The sequence below is a fragment of the Dreissena polymorpha genome, chromosome 9 (genome assembly GCF_020536995.1).
Source record: "Dreissena polymorpha isolate Duluth1 chromosome 9, UMN_Dpol_1.0, whole genome shotgun sequence".
Lineage (NCBI taxonomy): Eukaryota > Metazoa > Mollusca > Bivalvia > Myida > Dreissenidae > Dreissena > Dreissena polymorpha.
The window spans coordinates 3,544,689-3,557,514 of record NC_068363.1 but is presented as its reverse complement, the minus strand read 5'-3'; the positions used below and the strand labels follow the sequence as shown (position 1 = coordinate 3,557,514).

The following is a 12,826-nucleotide window of genomic DNA, read 5'->3' as shown; positions in this document are numbered from 1 at the left end:
GTATTACTGATAAAAATGAATGAAATATTATTATTTTTTATCGAACTGAAAAGTTCACAAAATGTCAGTTACGACCGTTTTGCGCTAAGCCCGCGATATATACATGAACATAATAATCTGCAATTCTGTCGTGTGTGTTTCTTTCCCCATAGTAATACTGTATTCGAATAGTAAAGCTTAATGCGAGTGAACTCGTTCGAGGGTGAAGATAGCTTACTTATAGCCCTCTACTGCTTGATAACCCAAGCTAAAATAAGTCGTAGCTTGCTGATTCAAGCCGAAATAGGTCACAGTTTGCAACTTCGATGATACGCGTGTCACAGTACAGAATGCATGCTTAAATATACGTAGTACGTTTGAAAAAGAGTCTTGCTAAACTATAATTAGTACTTATAAAACAAAGTGTCTTTTATTTCATTGAAACGAATTTTGTTTGAAGAAAAAAAATGTGTCTGTTCAAAAGCGCTTGGTGCGATATATATGTTTACTTATTTTTGCGTGTGTATTATTCGATTATAATCGATTAACTCTTAAGGCTTCTAGCGCAATCGCTTTTATAATTCTATCTATGCAATTAATTATAGCAAATTGTTCGGTATTCTACCGATTACAATGCGTTTTTTTTTCAGTAGCGTGTTTATCTAAATCATTTTTTTCCATTTGTGTTTGGAATTGGATTAAAGGTAGATCCAAAAGTGTGCTTCTGCTCGTTGGCGCTGTTCGGCAAATGTTGCTGTAATTTCACCCAACTTATATTTTAAGTTGTGTCCAAATACATCCTCGCTTGAAATTAATTCCTGAGTCAGACAAAAAAAATGTGATAAAAGTCATAAAACTTATCCTCGGCGGTAACACAATTTGGCCGCCTGTGAGAAGTTTGTTTGAAAAGCTCTCCAAAAACAAGGATATTATCATTAAGTGTGGGAAATCTTAACTCTGCACAAATGTAAAGACAATTATCCCCATCAAGTGATTTCTACTGATAGCATGTTCTGATTTCTTCGCCAAGCTGTTTGTTTTCACTGCTGATGAGTGCACAATGATTTTATCTTATCTGAGTCCTAAATTGCTCACGAAGACCTTTTGTGACAATATTGTGTGCGTCGTCTGTTCGTTATCATGTACCATATTAACACTTCAGAGCACACATGGATTGCTCAATTTTCACGAAACTTTTTCAGCACATTTGTCGCAATGATATTTCGGACAACGTCACTAGGTCAGATTAAAAAAAGGGCTTGTGAAAACTCTAGAAGAAACATGTGTTACACAATCTTCATGAAGCGTACCCAGAACATGTGTTTTTATGATATATCAGCAGAGTGTTTGGAAACGATTTTTGTTCGTTAAAAACATGGCTGTCTGCGAGAGGGGGGGTAGCAGCTGTTATAACATGGGTATAGTCAAACCTTGTGACACTCTAGAAGTCTGATGTTTTGCACAACATTGAGACTTGCATAGAACCTTTTTTTCAAATGATATATCAGCATAGTTTGAAAATGGCCCTTGTCGTTTTAAAAACATGGCTGCCGTTGGGTAGGGCAGTTTTCTTATGCGGCTATAGTGAAACAAGGAGGAGAGGCAGTTGTTCAAGGCTATACTGATATATTGTGGTCGCGCTAGAAGACAATCATCATTAATTTCAATCAAAACATTTTTTAATGATATCTCGGCTGAGCTGAGTTTGTAAATGATTCCGGTCTGGTTTTTCTTCTTTTGCGTCTGGGAAACCATGTAAACACTAAAAAACACATATCATTTTGTCCAATGATCATTAAACTCGCTCAGAACATTAGTTCTAATGATTTCGAGGTCGAGTATGAAATAAGTTCCGGTCCATTAAAAAACACGCTTAGCGGTTCTACTGACCTATTGTGTAGACAGCGATGTTTCAACAAAAGGGATTAAAATGTGCGGAAACGACTCTTTGTGGATATTGGAGCGTGTCTGTCAAAATCGTCAATACTATGCGTATCCTTGGAAATTTATGAAATTCTACGCTGGATTATAGTGTGCAATCGATAATTGCCGGGCGTAAAATCGGATGATTGATAACGATAGCGGAAGTGGCAAATGCGCGGTTTTTTTCGGGCACTTTTTTTTCAGAGATCTTTTTGTTTACAAGACGAAAAAAAGTAGGGTCGGGACCAAAATCGTAGGTAGGGTCGGGTTACCCGAAACACACATTTTTGTTTGTTTGGCCTAGTTGAAACTTCTATATCTTCAGACTCTAACTCTATATATCGCAAAGTGTAAGATATTGCTACTGCAATAAATGATGTAGCCATTATTGACAGATTGGCAAGTGTTCCAAATGGTGATCTTGTAGCCATTGAGGCTCGATATCATAGAAAAAAGGTTGTTTGACTAAATTCTACCAGTGTTTTACATATGCATTTTCCGAGCTGACACCCAATAAGGCCACTTCTGAAAACTAAACAATTTCATACACAATAATTGATGAGCTAATTAAAAATGAATTTGAGCATTCTATTGTTATTGATAAAAATGTGTTCTTCTTTCCTACATTAAAAAACGTTTTGTTGAAATTGCTGAATCAGAAGGATGTTCAAATGATGCAAACTCTTATAAAAGTTCCAATTTGAAAAGGTTGTTTGAAAAATTATGGCCAGAGGTATCCTTTATTCATCAGCATGAAAAGCCTGACCTAGTTTGTTTGTCTAGTTTGACTATTAATGATGCTGTCAGAAAGTCAAAGGTGATGGAACAGGTCATTCAAGATGACAATCAGTGTTCATACGATGAACTACCAGAGTCAGAGGACGACACAGATGAAGCTAAAGTTCATAAGGCGATGGGTATTTTGAGAAGACAAATTATAGAGAATAATCCTAAATTGGATGACTTCTTTTACCAGAAGAAATCAAATTGCCAGATCAGAAGCAGTTTGTGGAGCCTCTTCTTTACAAGGCAGTGTGTTGGTTACATTACAAAAATGCTACAAGGAAGCTTCTGAGAGGACCATTACAAGATGTCTAGCTGTTGCTTGTGACCTAACTACACTTGTCATGTAAAACCCATCCCCTACACACCTGGGCTTAGGGATACACCTCAACAACGAGTTTGGCAGCCGCCATCTGATTGAAGATATGTACTCTCTTGTATATTCCATCTCATATCCAGATCTTCGGTTATTCTTGACATCAGCAGCCCAACAGAACATTGCATCACACAAAATAACAGACTCTGGTGGTGTTGTACCAGACAATATACTACCTAGAGACCAAAGGGGGAAGCTTGTAGTGGCAGTTGCTGATAACTGGAATCTGAATGAGCGAACAGTTGATGGTAAAAGGACGACTCATGCAATGACAAGCATGTTGGTCAGTAGTGCGCCAGCCGAGTCAACGAGGATTCCACGACTTCCGAAAGCAACAAGTAGGACGTTTGACAGTCAGTCACTTCCTGGTTTACAGGAGTTGTTTTTCAGTGTTTGTAACTTGAAAACATAATCCGTTATTTGCATCATTTGTATTAGTAAATACAATGTAAAACCTCATAATTAACAACATTTGTAAATAACGTTTATGAGTCTGTATCAAGCACTAATACCTGGTTAGATTTGATTGTTGAATAAATATGATACATGGAACACTGCATAGCTGTTCTTTACATTTGCCTTGATAAGTCTTAAAGTATTTATTAAAGATTAAAAGCAAACTTATTAAACTTGATGGTTATAATGCCAAATGACTTTCCACGAACCAGGAAAATGGCCACATAGCGTATGTAGTCTTGGTTACCATGGTTACCAACACAATTTTAGGCATTTACTTTTGTTTAAAATGAAGCTTGTAAATGTGGCTATATAATAAAGAGGTTAGTTATCACAGCAAATGTAAAGCATTTGAATTAAAAAAAATGATATGTCAATACTCAAATTTTCGTTTATTTTTCCATGTTGACCATGAAATGACCTTGACCTTGACCTTTGGTGACCTTGGTGATCTGTTTGGTAGAAGCCCTATATCAATGGATTACTTCTATCAGATATTAAAGTCAGTACATATAGGTGTTCAACAGACGTATTCAATTCATCATTATTAGTAATTGAATCATAAAACGGCGGCCATTTTGGACGCCATCTTGGATTTCTAAGCCCTCCAGCACTTTCCAGAAAAACGACATCTTGTTCTGAAATCTACTGACCCTGACAAAAATTTGTGTATATTAAACCCACTGTTTATAAGTTGTGGTCAGTTAGATGTTATAAAGCTTAACAAATTTGCAGCAATACTACCACTATCTCCAAAAGAGAAAACCAGAACAATAGTTTAGAGTGTAAAACATCCATTCGAGTAAACTATGATATTCTTTTAGAGAGTACAGCCCTACATTAAAAGATTATTTATTGATGCAATATATCATCATTATAACCATCATATTCAGTCTGATTATGTGTAAGACATTGTTGTAAACATGTGCCGTGTGCTCTTCTGTATAAAGAGAGTTTCCGGTTGACCTATATAGAGTTATACGTGGTTTATTACATGGTGTCAAATATCTAATAAAATCGGCGCAATCAGGCGATTACATGCAAATCGTACGTTGCAAATCTGTAGTTGAAGGTTAGTTCTATACGATAGCGAAATGGCTTCGAAGGGAATCAGGCCATTTCCGGAATTTAACCCATCGGAAAGTGCATCGAGTTGGGAGGACTACAAACGGGATTTCCAGATTCATTTAGACGCGCTAGGTCTGGACGAAAAGCCTGGAAGAAGAAAGGTTGACGTCCTACTTGCTAACATGGGAAGAGAGTGCGTTAAATTTTACTATTATTTACGTTCTTATGGGTGCCGGCAGTTGTTGCCGACGAGGATGCTGGAATCGCGACAGTGCCAGCCGAGGATAAATACAATCTAGAAAGGGTTTTCGCAAAATTCGACAGGCATTTCGGAGTACATATTTACCGTAACATTAAAAGACAAGAGTTCCTCAACACAAAGCGTGGCAACCTGTCCGTAATGGGTAACATTTCGGAATTAAAAAGAAAGGCCGAACACTGTCGATATGGGGAACAAAAAGAAAGGTTAATATGTGACATGATCATTTATGGCGTGAATGACAAAAAGTGTAGTGAAAGGCTGACACCAGTGACAAATTTACCATCGAACGTGTCGTGCAGGTTTGTAGGCAAATAGAATTGACCACATCTCACATCAAATCACTGGGCAAAAGCCCTCACGTTAACATTGCTAGAACGCATCACAACCCTCATAAGCAAAACAAGTACTGTGCCAAGTGTTGCAGAAAGCAAGAAATAAGGAAATGTCCTGCCTATCAAATACAGTGTGGCAATTGCGGTGAGTTTGGCCATTTCAAGGCATCCAAATTATGTCCTGCAGTCGTTCGGGCATCGCATCAACAAAAGGGGGCATCACACAGTGGTGCACGTGGCTATGAGCGTAGACCGCGTCATCGTGGAAGTGATGGCGGAACCACCGTGGCTATCGGGGCAGTGGGGGTCAACGACGTGTCAATAACACGGCAGCCCAGGAGTACCAGGTCGACAAAATGTTCAACCAGTTTGAACATGCGGGTGTGAACGACGTATTTATCGCAACATCGAGTGCGGATAATCATGAATGGTCCGCTAACATGAAAAGATGGTGTAAAACGATGAAATTTGAAATCGACAGTGGCGCAATGTGCAGTGTCATGTCATATGGAACAGCGGAGCTATTTGAAAAAGTCGCGCCAATCACAAGCAGTGATGTTATTATTAGCGGTTTGAATGGGCCAGCAGTGAATGCGCTAGAAATGATAACATTGCTGTGCGAGCATAAAAATATCAAGCGTCCAGTTAATTTTCAGATTATGAACACTTCAAGAGGCATAAACTTGCTTGGAAGGGATGATTCAGTTGATTTTGTGCTGATCGTGGGAATACACACCGCAAGACTTGAAACAGAATCCATCATTGAGAAATATAGTGACGTCCTCGGGGAAGAAATTAGGTGTATACCGGGCGAGTACGAGGTTGAAATCGACAAGGTGGAACCAGTAGTTCATGCACCACGAGCGGTGCCAGTCTCGATTCGCGAACAATTGCAAGCTGAACTAAAACACTAAGAGAAATGCAACATTATTGCTTAAGTAACACCACCTACGCAATGGGTCAGTAGTTTGGTGTGCGTAAGAAAGAAAAACACGCGGATGAAAAATTCCAAGTGCTGACAAAGGTAATCATTTGAGGATGGCCAGAAACTAAGCGCGAAATTCCCGTCGAAGTCGTTCCATTTTGGGATTACCGCGATGAAATATCAATCTACAATGGAGTTGTGTATCGAGGGGAACGCGTGTGTATCCCGAAAGAAATGAGAGCAGAAACGTTGAAAGTCGCATTTAGGGGAAGTTAACTGTAAATAGAGGGCGAGAGAGTTAGTATTTTGGCCCGTCATGAACAAACAAATTGAATATCTTGTGGTCAAGTATAGTGCGTGTTTAATGCATCGTAACATGAGCCAAAAGGAGCCAATGATCATCCAACCAGTGCCTGAGCTACCCTGGAGCAACGTTGGAATGGACTGTGAACTAGAGGGTAACCATTACCTAATCATTGAAGACTACTTATCCGACTCCGTTGAAGTAGCACCATTGCAAAGAGACTCTCGAACGAGCACTATCTTAAAACTTATAAATCAAAACGTGGCTCGTTATGGAATCATGGACACAATCATCTCAGACAACGGTCCACAGTTCACCAGTGCTGAATTCCGAGAATTCGTCGAAAAATATGGCATCAGTCAAAAAACTGTGTCGCCTTTGCACCAACAAACAAACGGCCTTGCCGAAAAGGCTGTACAAACCGTGAAAATTTAATTAAAAAGTGTAGCGAAACAGGAGACGACATCTACTTAGCCCTGTTAGAACTAAGAAACACACCACGCGATAACATCGGATCACCGATGCAACGTTTGATGGGTCAACTCGCAAAAACACTTATACCTATGAAACAAACATTGCGACAACCCGAAACTACCAGTGAAAACGTCGCACCGAAGTTGCTAGAATTTTGTGAAAAGCACAAATTCTACTACGACCAACACGCGAAGAGCAAGGACAATCTTCGACCAGAGTATGTGAAACCGTCCGAGTACCCGCGATAACATATAGTTAAGGCAGGCAAAGCGGGTGCGAATATCGCCGAAAAACGTACATACTAATGAAAAACAATAAAAGAACCACACATTATCACCACAAACAATGGCGTGTACATACCGGCACCCACAGCGCCTACAGAGACGGTAGCGGATCAACCATCAACCACGCCGAATCACGAAAACAGTGCTAGTGCGAAATCGAGCAAAACCAGAGACAAACCGGGAAGAGAAAGTGTACAAGACACTGTTACAAAGAAAACGAGGTCAGAAAGAGAAGTTCGCAAACAGACACGGTTAAATGACTATGTGTTTGAGGTGAAGTGCAAAACATGTGTCATACGAATGCCTTATTGTAGTGCAAAATAAACTTATTAATGAACTGTTTAATAACTATCATTCGGTAATATTGCCCAGCAAACATGTGACGTTGAATAGACGTTGAAAAGAGGTGAAGTGCAAAACACGTGTCATATGACTGCCTTATCGTAGTGCAAAATAAACTTATTAATGAACTGTTGAATAAATATCATTCGGTAAAATTGCATGGTATTTGTATAAGTCAGATGTATTGTAGTAATGCATGATTTTCTTGAAACTGTTCTATCATAATATGCGCATAGTGACATTGAATTTACATACTCAGAAATCCATTACAAACACTGAAATCTCTTTGCGCTCATCTAGTCAAAGCAAAATTCACCAGCCATAATGTGCTCGAACGCCAGAAGCCATACACAGACGGTTCGTGTTCCCGTACTCTACACAATTTACTGACAAGACTGGCTTTTGAAAGAGTTGATGTACGCTTACAAAAAAATGATGAAGGTGTTCACCGCGCTTGGCGTGAGAGAAAAGTTGAAAAAGCCAAACAGAATCAGTAAAACCATTTAAAAGAGGAAGCTTCCAATGTCCACTGACCACCTTAAACAGTCATAATAGAGATCAAAAGCAATTCGAAAGAAGCAAAAAACTCCCGTCATCCAAAGATATGGCATATGCACCGAGGAGCATTGACATTGCAAAGGAACGAGGCATGTCCCTCAAGCAGATTTTATCTCATTATTTGATCTCTCCATATCCATCGTTTGATGATGACCTAACATTCAATATTAATAACTCAAAACTGTTTGGGGAGATTAAATCTAGAATGTGAACAAAATATTGGGGAGAAAATATCTAGAATATCAATTTACTAGTCATGTATCTGTGGGTTAGACAATGTGTCAATATTCCGTAAAACGTTACAAAAAACATGTCGTAATTGGATAAATTACTTCCACATTTTTCATATCGAAGTTTATATACTGGCCTCTTTTGTCCAAGTTGAACTCATGACCGTTTATGTATCATATAATGTTGAATTTTAACTTTCCGAATCTACTGCACTCAAATTTTAACAAGAACTCAGTGCTCACCAGAAGAAATAAATTTAGAGGTAAAACATTTGAGTATACTCTAAAAGGCAATATTCTTATTTTTAACATGGTCGTCGGTGGCAATTTTTGATTTATGTATTGTGAGGCTCCTGCCAATTTGATGGACAAGCATCTTGGTTATTTATCAAATTTAGGGACTAATTAACTCACACCCAGTGATAACATTTCCAAATCTCGTTTTTCGAACTGGTCTACACACCCAGAACTGCGTGCAAGTAAGCAAGTCCTACATAAATATATACATATATACTTTGATTAACCCCTGGTACAAATTCTCATAATTTCCCCTATGGATTTCAACGTTTCTTCGCACATAAAACATTATCGTTCTGTAAACGTATCTCTAACAAATCGAATAACTGACAATCTATTTGCCTGTTATACAGACCTTTTATAATGGTATTTATTGTCAATTTTCTACTGTAAAGCATGTCATATTTACAATAAAGTGTCGTTGCACGTTTATCAATAAAGAGCATGTTTCGTCAGCAAACTGCTATTTTGTACGCGTATGTCTTTACTGGTAAACCTTTTATATGTGTGTTTATTGTTGTTGTTTTCACGTATTTGCATGCATAAACTCAAAATACAATCACTAATCAGTTCCTTTACCGTTAATTAGTATTGAACAATTTGACAACTTTTTGAGGCTTGATACAATGCAAGAACTCAAAGTATCACAGCTTATTTCTATTCGAATATCTAAAAACTCGCAAACGTTAAAGTGAATTAAGAATCTTTTTAACACTTTCTAAATATCATATTTGAAATAACATATTTGAATTTCGGCATATGGGCCCCCAATTTTGATAGCGTTTTAAAGGGCATTGTATTAAAACGTATCATTTAACAAAATAATATGCATTTACATTTGTATTTTTTTTATAAAAGAATAATCAAAACAAAAATAGATAAACGTATTTCCATACATTTTCCGACATTTTGTAATCCAATTTATTCTTAAAATGAATAAATAAAATGGCTAAACATGCAATAGGCAAACCAAAATAATCTTAACTTTCAGATGCATATGACAAATATGTTATCATCCGTATGGTATGTTAAGATTTAAAGAAGTGATCATTTTACACACATGAACACGTTATTCAGAACATGCCGTCGACAAAAACTTTTCACATTTAAATATGTTATCATGTGCGCATCCGTCTGTGGAGAAGAACATAAATGTATGTAAACTACTTAGATATCCATTACAGTTATGTAAATTATTAAGCGTTCATTCGATTTTTTTTTAAGTATTATGTATGTAAACCTAAGTGCGGTGCTTGTGAAAATTAACTTGTATTACGTTTTAAGTAAAACTAGATTTTCATTTTGAATTGGTCCTGGTTATGCAAATGTTTACGTACGGGCGTGTACTACAATTTCTTAACCTATTTCATAAACGCGTTCAATAACTTAAAACTGCGGTTATTACGTTCCTATACACTATTGTCTTCTAAATCAAAATTGATCACATTCTTAGTAAGGCCACGGGATATATTGCAAGATGCAGAAAAGAAAACAGAGTTTCAGGGTAAAAATGTTATTTTAATATATCTCGCTAAGTTACCATACTTAGGTTAGATGAAGAGACTGCAACTTTCGACCAATATATAAAACTTGCAAGTATTTGGGACTTAACTCGTTAAACGATTATATAGCATACCTACTTATAAACTCAAACTAGCAGTCGCGGTATTTACCGTATAAAAGTACAATAGTTCACTATATCATACGCACGTGCGTACCATATGTTTCATAATAATATCAGTTTTCATATATGGCTGAAGTGACACGTTGTCAACACCCAAGAAGTTAGATGTTGACAAATCACAATAAAACATTATCGAAACATTTTTAAAGTAATACCTCGATCAAGTTCAAACATAGTTCCTGTAAGTTGATACAATTACCACTAAGTGTGAGGTATTTTTGCCTATACTAAAACTTTGCAAACAATCTAGTTTTTGAATCCATGTGACCCACTTTTAAAATCAGCTGATACATTATTGGGACAAATTTTCAGAACAAGCATCCTAAGAATTAAGCAAATAAAGGTGGTCTCTAAAGTGTTCACAACTTAAACTTGTAATTTTTTACTTTATGTTACCTTCTTATAAAAATAGTCGTAGTGTTATTGAGACAATTTTTCTGACCCAGTTTCATATAGATTAGGCAATGAATGTGGCTTCTAGATTGTTCGGAAGCTTTTCTATTTGATTTGACCTAGTTGCCTAGTCTTCAAACCCACGTTACCCAGTTTCGTACTAACAATTCATATCATTAAAACAAAAGTTCTTACTAAGTTCAATGAAGATAAAGCAAACAGTGTGAACTCCTGAGAGTTCACAAGTTTTGTGATTAATTCGACCAAGTGAACTAGTTTTTAACCCCACGTAACCGAGTTTCATTTGTAAAAATGTTCTTAATAAGTTACACGTAGATTGCGGCTTCCAGAGTGTTTATAATTCAAATAATTAGTATGGACGACTGACGGAAGACGAACAAAGGTCAAACCTGGTTACAAAAGCTCACCATAAGCACTTTGTGCTCAGGTGATCTAAAAATTGGTTAAAAGCTCATAGAAATTATTGACGAAAAAATAATGCGATAGACTTTTACAGTGGTAAATTAAGTTTAAACCTGTTATTTTAGCTCGATTGCATCACAAGCTTATTGAAACGCCCTCGAGACCGTTTCCTGGGCCAAGCAGTACATGGGTGTCTTTGGGGGTGATCTGACGAACGCTATCTCAGTGGGGATCGAACCCGTGACCTCCCGGTCGCTAGGCGGACATCATACCCATCACACCACGGCGAGCCCAAATGTGGATTGCTTTTTCTTTTTATTTAATTTTTGTTTTATACGGGAACAGTTTAGTTCCGATGTTTAGATTGATCAATTATAAGCATTTAATGACGCACTTCATAACATCAAAAATCTGTGAAAAGGTCCCTTTAAGGCTGCTTAAAAAACCCTTTCGTTGATCTTTTACAAGGTCCATATTTCTGCTTGTTTCTATTAATTATTTATTTAAAAAAAAACACCCTGGAGATCACATTTCTTGCCAAAGCATTAAGAAAGTGAACACTTGTCAACATTCTAGAAGTCTAGTTCTCCTTGAATGCTTAAAGCTTTCCTGAGTACAAACATATATCTCAAAGTTCTTATTGGTTAAAGCATAAACAATGTAAAACGATATGCCCCAAGTATGTCTATAAAATCGAGTTAAATAAAACGCATTCATCGTAACAAACAAAATACCTGTAACCATTGACTTCGAATTGCATGTCTTTCGTGGAGAAATCCTCAAAACCAAAACTTGACAAAAACCCGTGTTAAAGCCGGAGGCGGAAGTTTGAATTGGCGATTAAAGCGAAACAATCGTGATACATCGGCTATCTCCGGATTCCTCCGCTGATTTAAGCAATAAATCGTCTGCTGATCCGGAGTGTAAAGCGAAATAAAGTATCAGGTTACGCTGCACTTATTTTGTTCACCCGATTGTCATATGACTGCTGTCAGTTGACATCTTCTAGTGTATAGCCGTGTTATTTGAATTAAGGCACATTTTAATTACAATAGTATATTTGAAATATGTTTATTGGTACATAATTTAAACACTTCGCACTGCATAATTTTTTTGATGTGCTATGAATAAATTGCATATTTTCAAATTAGGATTGCCTCGGCGTTTCAATTACAAAAACAAAGACGTTTTCTGGAACAGTTCTGGACTTGCTCGAATCTTGGATTAATATAATTATTCTACAAGCACAACATATCACGTGAGCTATTTTAAATTGCACAAACGGGACATATTTATGATATTATTGTGTTTATTTATGCCGGAAAACATGTTGTGGCTCATATACAATTTTAATTGGATTCATTGATTCCTGACAGCAAATTTAAAAAAATGAAAATACTAATATAATGAATCATGCAGAACTTAACAAAATACGTTTTCTTTAAAATGCTGGTTCATTTAGGAAAGGCCTTTTACACACTGTCTTTCAACAGCATTGAACAAACGTTCAACTTTTTTAATTTTGGAACTACTTTTAAACGTTGGAGATCAATTTTCCTAACAAAATACGCAAACAATGGTCCAATGGAATTAAAATGATTTTTATCCGACAGCTTCCCAATAGGCCGCGGCTGTAGACAACGTGATCATAGTTAACCTTATATTTTATAGTATGTGCAGAATTACTAGCAATTATAATCAAACAATGTTGATATATACAAGGCATTACTATA

At 36.9% G+C, this 12,826-nt stretch overlaps 1 protein-coding gene across 2 annotated transcripts in view; it reads right to left on the bottom strand.

Annotated features, from left to right (window-relative positions):
- LOC127844848 (uncharacterized) overlaps window positions 1–11,970 on the bottom strand; it is a 36,653-nt gene extending 24,683 nt beyond the window's left edge. For both annotated transcript variants that reach the window (XM_052375371.1, XM_052375370.1), the window contains exon 1: window positions 11,828–11,970. The gene's annotated coding sequence lies outside the window, so the exon portion shown is untranslated. The remainder of the gene's footprint in view (window positions 1–11,827) is intronic.
- Window positions 11,971–12,826: the final 856 nt, after the last annotated feature.